Genomic DNA, 11909 nt, shown 5'->3' on the forward strand with positions numbered 1-11909 from the left:
ATTAAATTAAATTAAATTAAATTAAATTAAATTAAATTAAATTAAATTAAATTAAATTAAATTAAATTAAATTAAATTAAATTAAATAAAATAAAATAAAATTAAATAAAATAAATAAATAAAATAAAATAAAACGAATTATAACAAAAATAAATTAAATTATATTAAACCAAAATTAAATAAATGAAAAATATAACAAATAAAAAACAAATTGAATTAATCAAATGAATTTACATTAAATAATGTACTATAAAATAATATAAAATACAATCAAATAAAGCAGAACTAAAACTAGTAATTTTTAGCAAAAAAAAAAAACCGACTTCAACTCCCATATAAAAAAAAATATGTATATATATATCTCATGATCCGCTGATCGGATCTTAACCAGATTTGTATGGGACCACCTCTGAGACACTACCTTTCCGATGAAATCGGTTGACGTGGTCCAAAGTTATGCCGTAACATACATAAAAAAAAAAAAAAAAAAAAAAAAAAATATACCGACGAACTGATAACCTCCTCCTTTTTTGGAAGTCGATTAATAAAATCATATCACATAAGATAAAACAAAAATTAAATTAAACTAAAATAAATAGATTGAACATAAATAAATTAATATAAAAAAAGAGAAATTAAATGAAACAATTTATGAAATCCAATTAAATAACAGTCAATAAAACCAAATAAATAAATCAATAAAATAAACAAAAATTCAATTTAAACAAAACTAAATAAATTTCAAAATTAAATTTAGTAAAAACGTGCTTGTCACTCAGTACTGGCAATGCTGTGTGTCATTCCACTTCATTTCAATCAATGTAGCGCGCTCCTGGCGGTTTTCATTCGTAACTCAACAAGCGCTGCCACACGATAAGAAAAACGAAAAAATTTAACGCAAAGATAACTTCTTTTTCACGTTTCTCCTGACGTCTTTCGAAAAAGCAAGTAACTTAAAATAAATTTTGTATTGCAAATATGCTTAGAAAACTTAAAAGTGTTGTGTGACCTTCCCTTTTTTGAAACTTTTTCATATATCCAAAGCGTTCACCATATTCTATTTGTTCCCCGCCTACATCAGCGTTGTGGCAACACTTCGGCTGTAGACAGCAGCAGTGGAAAAAAACGAAAACGTCTACGCGTATGGAAAGAATTTAGCTGCCCTTTTCGTTTATTATTTATTTATTTGCTTTAAGTGCATTTTAAATTAAACAAATTGGTATGAATTTTAAACATTTTAGTGTAATGCAGTGCAATGAATTTAAGTGAAATGGTGCAAATGTAGCGCTAATATTTTAGAGCAATTTTTACTTGGAGTTCTCTTGCGTCGCGTACTCCGTTTCGTTCGTTTGATTGCAGTAGCAGCAAAGCAGAAGCGCAGCGGAGACAGCGACAACTTGTGCTCGAGAAAAAAAGAGACAATTTTTGTATAACTCCGCCAAGATATCAACTAAAATATGCAATTGAACAACGGTACGGGTATATGTATACATAAAATTTTTACAAATAGTTAAGTTTATTGCTTTGGTTAATGTGAAAATCAGGAAAATTTGCACTTTGTATAATACGTTGGCAGAGTTTTCATTGCTTATTAGAGTGTGGGTAACAGCAGCCATGGTACGTAGCAGCGGCGCAGAGTACATCTACCTGCGTACGGTGAAGTTTTTCGATTTTATTCGCTGCATGCCTTCGTCGTCATTATTAACCCTTTGTGCGTGAAGCGAATTGTGGAGTTAAAAAATCACAAACTGGTAGTGTATGAATTAAAATTAATTTAGAAAATGTCTATAAATTATTGTGTGTTCATTCAAGCGAAGTTTGCTTGTTAACTGGTGACTTAGCTATTTTATCTTTTGTTGGTCATTAACAAAAAAATTCGCTAAACAAAATTGAGTTGTTGAAATTTACATTAGAATAGTAATTAATTTATGCACAGGGAAACTTGATTACTTCCGTTTTCGCTCAAAAAGAAAAGGTGCTTAAACAAAGAGAGTTAGGGTAATTTTCGTTAGTATGTAAATATGTAGGTAGGTATGTATGTATCTAAATAAAGTTTCGATTTCGAAATTAAAAACCAAGCTAATTAAATTATAACAAAAACACTAAGAGTAAACGGATGCAGCGCGACTGTGGGACTACACAGTTCTCAAGCTAACTCGGTCAATTGCAAAAAAGTCAAAAATAAATATGTACATATGTTCATATAGTATGTATGAAAAACTTCGTTAAGCTGTTGCCTCCAAAATCTAATAAAAATGTATACCCTTTTTCAGCTGCCAAAAATAGTACCTAGTATAGGTAAGTCCATATCATAAAAATTTGCGCTAACACTTGATAATGTAGTTGCAAAAATCCAGCAATTAAATAATTTATCTTAACACTAAATAATAGCATTCGAAGAATCTAATTTTTATGATTCAAAAGAATTTTTATATAGAACTGATTGTACTTTATTGACTTTATGCACGCTTTGAACTCCAAAATAGCCATTAGTGGTATAGATATTTATGCATATCGTAGTAAACAAAGAATTTATAGAATACAGTTAAACGTAAATGTCAAATCGCCCACTTTGTTTCCCATCTACAAGCGAGATGCAAACGCAAATATGTACATGCCAACAATAGCATACAGCAGCATGCAAGCAACGCCCTCGTTTTTCTCCTCTCCCCCTTCAAACAATATTTTGTATCGATATAGAAGTACATATGTACTCAAGTTGGTCCGCACCGCACTTCAGCACGCATATGTTGCGCAGTGCGCAAGCCAGTTCGTCCAACAATCTATCGCCTCATTCCATTCATTCATGCATTCGACGGTGGCAATAGCTGCGGCAACACAACCACAACCACCACCACAATCTCTTCAATGTTGCTGCTGTATGTACAATTCCAACTCCCACTTCATCTCACACGCTACAAGTTGTTGTGGCTGCCGCGCAGCAGCTGAAACGAATTGACTTTTGAAATTACTATTTTCTTAATTTTTTTTTTTCATCCCGCTCTGTTAGCTCGGCGTTAGCAAATAAACGACAAAATAGTAGCACAAACAACTTTGTGAGTGCATTAAAATGAAACCGAAAAATTAATTACATCAAATGAAAAAAAAAAAAACTGTATTGCGGGCATAGTGTGACGTACACTGGCAATCAAACGTGAGTGCATTGTGTTTTTTGTTTAATATTTGCGACGTTTTTCAAATGAAATCTTTTTTGTTATTTTTTTATAAAAATATGGTTTATGCTTCAAAACCACATAAGTCAAACTTTATACAGAACTTGAAAAATTCCACAAATTTTCGTCGTAAAAGGATAAACAGACGGCAGCGTCGGGCAGACGGCGTCTCGGGAATTAACTGCAGTTGATCCGGATTAAGTCTGGGTTAATCAGGATCAACGCTGCCGTCAATTTAAGCTTTAAGAAAACAAAGCATGTTTGATGTAGAAAAGTTAAGAATTTTATTTTTGTTGACAATATTTTTTGTTTGTCTATAAATTGACAGTTTTTAAAATAGCACAGATGTGTGCTTACTTGCGCTTTCCAAACAGTAACGTCTGCAGCACCAAAAACGGTGCGGATTCGTTCTGACAGAATCGCACAGGTGTGTGGATGCCTTTAGCGGGTAAAAAATCGCGATGATTATTAAAGATTTTTTATTGCTGACGACTTTAGGCACTTTTTACCATATAAAAAGGAGAATGAAATGCGCAAGACCGTTTGCAAGCAAAATTAAAAAAATTAACGCTAAACATATTTTATAAATTGCACTTGTTATGCGCATAAAACCGCAAATTCCGTAAAAAAAAAAATTTTAGCCGCCGAGAAATTACACTTGTGCTACTAGAATTAAAAAACCGAACTATCTGCGTATTAAACATTTTTTAAAAATTCTGATTAAAAAGTTCAAAATTTAGACGAAAATTTCTTGAATTTTTCTTGAAAGTTTGAAAGTTTGACTTAAGTGGTTTTTATTAAAGCAGGAATCATATTTTATAAAAATAATAGCAAACAAATTTTAACTTGAAAAACATTGCAAATATTAAACAAAAAACACCATGCACTCACTTTTGATTGCCAGTGTATGTAGTGAGTTGTGTTGGTGTTTGTTATTTGAGTAGGCAGGTTTATGTAGAAATAAAAGTTCAAAACTTATATAAGATGGTTGGTAAATGGAGCTTTACCATTTTTTATGTGGGTGTTATACACAACAAAGGTCAAATATTAATGCTATTATACTTGATTTATTTTATGATAAATAAATCTTACTAATGTATTTGGTAACAATAATAATATGTCAGTCAGCAGATAAAAGTTGACATAACAATTTTGTATGTAAACTGAAATAATAGGTACACATGATACAAAAAAGATACCAACTTCCTACTGTCCTAGATACTTCATTATTATTTCGAAATTTTTTAAAGCTATGAAAATGTGGCCAATGATTTTTTAGCTACTTGTGTTTACTTATTTAAAATACATATTGCTATCGACGCTGTGCGATTTGTGCTGTTGGAAAAATGGAATTATGATCCAAAACGAAAATAACAACTTTCTTGTATGCCTTATTGTGTTGCACCTATCAGTCGCCCGTGCTGTCACTAAAAAAAAAAAAAATCGGATGTAATAATCACGAAAAAGTTGCTGACAAAATCATCTGATGTTCGCAGGTGTCTTCGAAATGTAATTTCTTCATTTTTGTAACACAATCAAAGTGAACATCACAAATTGGAGCACAGCGGATCATATGGTACAGTAGATAGTTTGCAAATTTTAAAGTAGGTATCAGTATCTTCAGTTGGTAGGACATGAAACGTTTTCCTCATATTTTTCAAATCTCTATCAACTTTCATTTCCCACTTTACAGATAACCTCTTTAACAGCTTTTTTTAAATAAAAACTCCTACTTTTTGTTTCCTATACGAAAAAACACATTTTCACTATCGTCGTCATCGATCAGCACTTAAAAAACATATAAACGTAAATGGCCAAAAGCGAAAAATTTAATACGGAAGAAAAGTGGAAATACATCAGAACTGAGGAGGGGAAAAACTGACGTGAGTGACAAAAGTGACAGTGACTGGCAAAGCGATTACAAACAAGCTGCAGTTAAATTAGCAAAACAATGGAATGATGATAAAGTAAATGCAAAGATTAATAAAAATAGAAAAGCAGCGACAAGGCGCTGAACATTTGTTTACACATACTACCTGCATAAACTTGTTCGATAGCAAGACCGATGCAAACAGATTGCTGCCACACGGTACAAAAACACTGATAAGTTCTCGTATTCGCCATGGAATAAATAGTTTTTTTTTCCAAGACCTAAACGTTCATAACAATGGTAATAATAATAATAAAATAAAAGAAATAATGTGCTCAATGACAAAACGAAAACGAACTCGATGAAATTATACAGCTACAGCAAGAAAATTGCAAAATCTACATCTGTAGTAGTCAAGAGGAGAGTACAAACAACGAAAATACAACTTTCGCACGTATCACAAAAATAGCAACAAAAAAAAAGTAGAAAGTACCGTTGCTGATAGTTGTCAACTAGTGTCACTTTTTGTTTTAGTATAAGTAAACATACTACTTGTATGTATGTATGTACGTAGGCCAGCCCAGTCGTTGGCTCCACCAGCTCCAGCACCGCCGCCCCTTGCGCTCTATTGCCGTTATAAAAACAGCGCTACAACCGCATTGCTCGGCACTTGGCGTGCTGTGTATCTCCTACTGTTGTATGTATTATTTGCCACTGCTGGTCCCACTTGACTACATATGCTGCTTGTTTGATACGGCAGCTAGTCACAGTGTTCACAAAGCGCGTTCAACTGGTGCAACTTGGTGAAGGGTACGTTGCTGTTGTTGTTGTAACAGCAGTACTTTTTCCAGTGCTTTGGAGTTGTGCAGTCGGAGCTATTTGGGCGGCAAGTCAAGTGGAATGTTTGGATTTTGAAGAATCCATTATTTGTATGCACGTTATTGAAAAACGAAGAAAACTAATGGCATTATTAAATATTTTTACTTTTAATGCCTTCAAAAATGCAATTTGTTAACAGATAATTTTGGCAGAGGTTTTTAACACCGAGGATCAGCAATGATTGCTTTAATGATTAACTCAAATTCATCGGCTGCGCCACAGCAACGTATCGCCATATACATACTTCCTAACAACGGAAATACCAGCTGTCAAGTTCAGCATGCCGGCTAAAGCACCAGGTGGCCAAGCATTTTTTATGAAGATGCTGAAATAGCGAGGACAGCCGAGGGTCGAGGTCTCAAAGGCCTCAGTTATGATCGTTCTATTTCTAGAACCATGGGGGAAGAACACCTACCAGAATCATATGGCAAAGTTTAATTATAAACTCAGTTTTGGGAATCATGAATATCGCAACCTATCTACGACGTCAACAAACTCTTCACCTGCCCACTCAGCCAACAACTTTCAGCCTTTGGCCCAACCCCGTCGGAACAGCACGTTTTCAGGACCTACTGTTAATTGAGTTTGACGACAACGATTGATTAACTAACCGATTTAGGTTAGGTATTGCCTCTACAACAACAAAAACAGCAACAGGCTGTAATAGAGTAAACGCATTTCATTTCATCCGACAAAGCTGATTTAGGCGGTTTTGAGGAGCTCACCAAGAGCACCTTCGCCGTCCATTCTGTATCTAGAGATGTTCGAGATGTCTATACTACATCGTACCCGAGCTATTTAAGCCGTAATATCCGTATCCGTAATATCCGAATATTAAAAAATATTGATAGAACTCTCAGCCCTAATTGGTGGTGCTTCCTGGGACAGAGCAGAAAGCGGACCTTGGAGAATCTTTACATCCTATGCATTATACGTAAACAACGCCGACACCGTAGCAGACAGTTCAGGTAGGACTTTTAGTAGTTGCTTCTATATCTTCCAATTCGAAAGCACAATGAACCTGTATTATCCAGCATGATGAAAAGGATGAATCATCCATCAAATTGCCGCATAAGTAATGAGTCTTTTGGACTTTGGTTTATTCATAAAAGTTTATTAAAAACAACAGAGGATTGGAACCAAAGATAAAATCGTTTACGGATTCAAGAAGTAGCTTAAATCGTTATAATGAGATACTCTTATAATTAGTTATTCATAAAACTAAAGGTTAAAAAGTACAACAACATTTGGGCTTGAAGAGCATATAATTCGGAATGCACATTCTCGCGCGCAGCCTAAAAGCAATGGAAAGACTATGAAGCTATCAACCATTTTAGCTTCTTTTTCGCGAACTCGTATTATATTCAATGGGAATGATAATAAAATATGTATGTATGTCGCAGCACGAAATTGATAACCTTTTCTGCCGTTAATGGCACGACTTCAATTCAAAAGGTAGATAATGCTGAACAAATAAAGTAAAATTTGTTTAAGAACTGTTTCGTTGGGGGAATAGTTATGTGTAGGGTATGTGTGTGTACCCCTAACTCTTTTTAAAAATTGTGCGAAACTAAATAAGTCACGGAGCCATTGTTTGCTCGCATAAATTTTGTAACAGTGAAACATTTTCTTGGAAAATTGCTTATCCATTACTAAAAAAAATGAATCAAAGTACTGTCTGTAAGGTATGTACATATGTATGTATGTACAAACATACATATGCAAATAAAGGGAGTGTACTGCATGTTTTGCCTTTTGAAACTCGTCCAGCTAAAGTACAAAAAAAAAAAAATATTTAATAAAATTCCGCTACGATACTCGAATCAGTTATTTTGCGTTTTATCAGTCCAACAGACTGAGGAGAGCAAGATTTTTAATTTTTAAATGTTTATATGTTAGTGCTACTGGCACACATTTTCCATATTGCATGTACGTCTATGCTAGATTAATTCTAAGCTTGTTTTGCATACTTTTCATGCTTTTAGTTTTAATTTTTTATCTCCCCTCTTTGTGTTTAGCCAACACTGCCGTCAACTAAATAGCCTCACTTGGCAGACTATGTATCAATGTGGTATAGAAACTTAGTTCTTCAAAGAATCCGATTGAAGCGCTCCTTGCCTTCTTCATATTCGCGTGATACGATATAAAAATGTAATAGTTAGCACTAGGGTAATGTACACAAGTGATTACGCAAAATAAAATAATACATTCTCTACTTTGTAGATAATTGTATAAGAAAAAAATATAGCACTTACTTCATATACTTATGTACATACACACAAATGTATGTAGTATGTACATTAGACGGTGTTAGAAAAAAAAGTTCGCCATACACCTTCAAAACTTAAGCATTTTTGCAAGGCAATTTCGAATAAAAAAAATCTGCCGAAAGTAGAGGTCGCTTTTAAAAGTTGGATCTTAAAGTATAATACATATTATCGATGTTCTTGTCTCGAGCAGACAATTTTTTTATTTCAAAGTTCATTGACCATATCACAGTTTTTAACATCTTAACGTACCACCCTAATGTCAGTAATTTAAAGCTCACCCAAAATCACTAATGAAGTATTTTGATTTTCCGAAGGGTCTATTAAAAAAAAATTATTGTCGAGTGTAGGCATACCACCCTAATGCCAGTAAATTAAAGCTCACCAAAAATCTTAAAACTCCAGCTGAAGGACTATTTGCAGCTCAAGAAAAACAAACTATATAAAATTACACAAAAAATGGGAAAGAAATTTTTTTCATCAACATTTTTTACATCAGTTTGCAGCTCTCAAGAAAAAAATGTTCGCATATATATTTTTTCAAGAAAGTTTACAACAAAAGCAAAATACTTTTTCGAGCAACATAAATAATTAAAAATAGTTCTTGTGATTTTTCTTGAGAGCTGCAAAGAGCCCTTAAGGAACTATTTAAAAAAAATTATTGCCGCATGAGTGTAAGTGTCACTGAAAAATATAAAAAGGAAGCCCATAGGTTCATCAAAAAAATAAATAAAAAATCGAAATTGCCTGAAAATTTTCTTTAAGAGTCTAAGGTTTAGACTCGAAGAGTGTAGGACGAACTATTTTTTTGTTTGCTTATAAGGTGATGCGATCTAATATACATATGCACATAGATAGTATATGGCACAAATTATCTAATAGGCTACAGCACGCTCAAAGTTGAAACTGGTGTCAGTCAATGTACAATGACCGCTTTTAACATCGATGAGATACGTACATTAGGCTGGGTCGATTTTGTATGGGGGAAAATAAAATGCATTTGACCGTATTGTAATAGTAATATTATGATGTCTTATGTCTAAGCCAATTGTTATTGGCCACGAAAGATTAATTCAAAACGTATCTTTAGCCCGCGCAATTGAATCAAAATGTATGAATTTTGAAAATGAAACTTTGGCTAGTAATATCTATGGAATGCGTCAATTGTTACAAACAGGACGATATAGCAAATTAAGGGCTATTAAATTTAATACCTCACGTTCATTTGTCATTTTTCAATAAGTCTCCAAGTTTTTAAGATATTAAGATAAAACTTACAAAAACTATAATTTTCCCTTATGAATTTTCAATCCTTCATTACTTCAGCAACCAAGTGAAAAATACAAAAAAGTGTGACGAGATTTATTTCAAACGTTTTAATGTTTTCGGATGTTTATATAATATTAAAATGACCATGGACTTGGTCACGCCGATTTGGTCAGTTTTCAAGATCGTGGTGAATGAAGTCAAACATGTATTGCCAAAGTTTAGGAATCGTTTGATAACTTAATAGTCGTTTCAAGCATATAAGTATTTACAAACATTAACATAATACAATTAGGGTGAGAAACGCCCACTTTAAGTCCATTTATGTTGTCTTGAAAATTGGTGCGGAATGGTTTCATTAGTCATCGAAGAAGCACATTTTTCGCGGTTTCTAAATTGGCCGTTATATGAAGGTATACAAAAATATTTTAGTTAACTCCTTTATGTGAGAAAGTGACTGTAGATAAATGCAATAGTCTTTAACATATCCTGGGAAATCCTTTTGAGGGCTCTCCAATTGGACGATATTGCTTTCCATTCAGCTTCAACGAAAAAAGTCACTCCCTGGCACACTTTTCTGCAGTCCGGTTCTTTCATTTAAAGGTTATTTATACAATTGAAGAGAAATTTTTTTCGAAAAAAACTTGAGATCCGCTTAAGTTTTTCGATATAACTTTGGTAAATGTTAATCGATCGGTACGTAATAATTACCAAATTGAAGGCGAGACTTACTGTTACTGATTTATGATAATAATATGATGAAAATCATTCAGATTATAAACAAATTATTTAAAAAAAAAAAATGTTAAAAAATTTTTTGTCATTTTCCTACATTTGCCTTTTTTCTATTGTATGCATAAACACATGTAAACTAATTAGTGTTTCTAGAAGTTGTGCCTGTTCAGTGTTTCCATATTCATTTGCATAAACAAAATTTTTCCACGATGATGGAAAATAATGGCTTTTCTATTAGAGCTACCGAAATTGTTCCTAAATTTGCTAAATTTCGCAAACTATAGCTAATATTAAAACAAGTAAGAAAGTCTAAGTTCGGGCGAAGCCGAACATTAAATACCCGGCGCAAGTATTAAATATATGTTTTTTCACCTTTCCGAAACCTTCCGCTAGATGGTAAGCCGCGGTGTATCAATTTTGAGTAAATTGGCGTCCTTCAATTTCGAAATATTGAAGTTTCAAGCATTTCTGAAATTTGCCGTTATATGATAAGCGGCCTCAATTTTATTCCGATTTCAATAATTTTCAACATTTCGCTTTCATGTGGCAAGCACACTAACCATACCCAGTTTGGTACAAATTGGTAGAACGGTTACCGAGATACATATATGTGATCATAAGTGGGCGCTGCCACGCCCATTTTCCAAAATTTTACCATAAACGTATTTCTTGGTAAAGAATTGTTGCAAGCATCAATTTTGAATAAATTAGCTTTAATATTTACTGATTTATCGAAGATTTTGTATTTCTCTAAATTACCGTTATATGGGATGTGGGCGTGGTTATTGTCCGATTTTTTAAATTTTCGGCCATTTAGTATGCTGCATCAAGGCCAACAACTGTGCCAAGTTTGGAAGAAATTGGTGCAGCGGTTACCAAGATATACACATGTAAGCATAAGTGGGCGTAGCTACGCCCATTTGCCAAAATTTTATAATATTCTTATTTTTCGTCTAAAACTCATTGCAAATATCAATTTTGAGTGAATTATCTTCAGTAGTTACTAAAATATCGCAGTTTTCGTTTTTCTGAAAATTACCGTTATATGGGAGGTAGGCGTGGTTATTGTCCGATTTTTAAAATTTTCAGCCATTTAATATGCTGTACTAAGGCCAACAACTGTGCCAAGTTTGGAAGAAATTGGTGCAGCGGTTACCAAGATATACACATGTAACCATAAGTGGGCGTGGCTACGCCCATTTTCCAAAAATTTATAATATTCATGTTTTCCGTCTGAAACTCATTGTAAGTATCAATTTTGAGTGAATTATCTTCAGTAGTTACGAAAATATCGCAGTTTTCGTATTTCTTAAAATTACCGTTATATGGGAGGTAGGCGTGGTTATTATCCGATTTCGCCCATTTTCAATACCATCCGTCCCACGCCCAAAAGAAGTTCACGTACTAAGTTTCGTTAAGATATCTCAATTTTTACTCGAGTTATCGTGTGCACAGACGGACGGACGGACGGACGGACGGACAGACAGTCACCGCTTAATCGATTTCTCTTTTCATTCTGATCATTTATGTATACATTTGTCTATATCTATCTCGATTCGTTTTGCCTGTTACAAACAACCGTTATGTGAACAAAGTTATAATACCCTTGTGCACAAGTGCGCTCGGGTATAAAAATGATTAGAATATTTGGAATCAGCGACCTAAATGCACGCCAGCCAGTGCAATTATCAAGAGAACAATTACAATTTTATTGAAAAC

The 11909-nt window shown here is 33.5% G+C and overlaps 1 protein-coding gene across 4 annotated transcripts in view; it reads left to right on the forward strand.

The window, feature by feature from the left end:
* The window catches only part of LOC118735730 (rap guanine nucleotide exchange factor 2), a 33826-nt gene that overhangs the window by 16449 nt on the left and 5468 nt on the right, over positions 1-11909 (forward strand). The window lies entirely within an intron of this gene.

The sequence above is a fragment of the Rhagoletis pomonella genome, unplaced genomic scaffold (genome assembly GCF_013731165.1).
Source record: "Rhagoletis pomonella isolate Grant_MI unplaced genomic scaffold, Rhpom_1.0 Rhpom_scaffold_00003, whole genome shotgun sequence".
NCBI lineage: Eukaryota > Metazoa > Arthropoda > Insecta > Diptera > Tephritidae > Rhagoletis > Rhagoletis pomonella.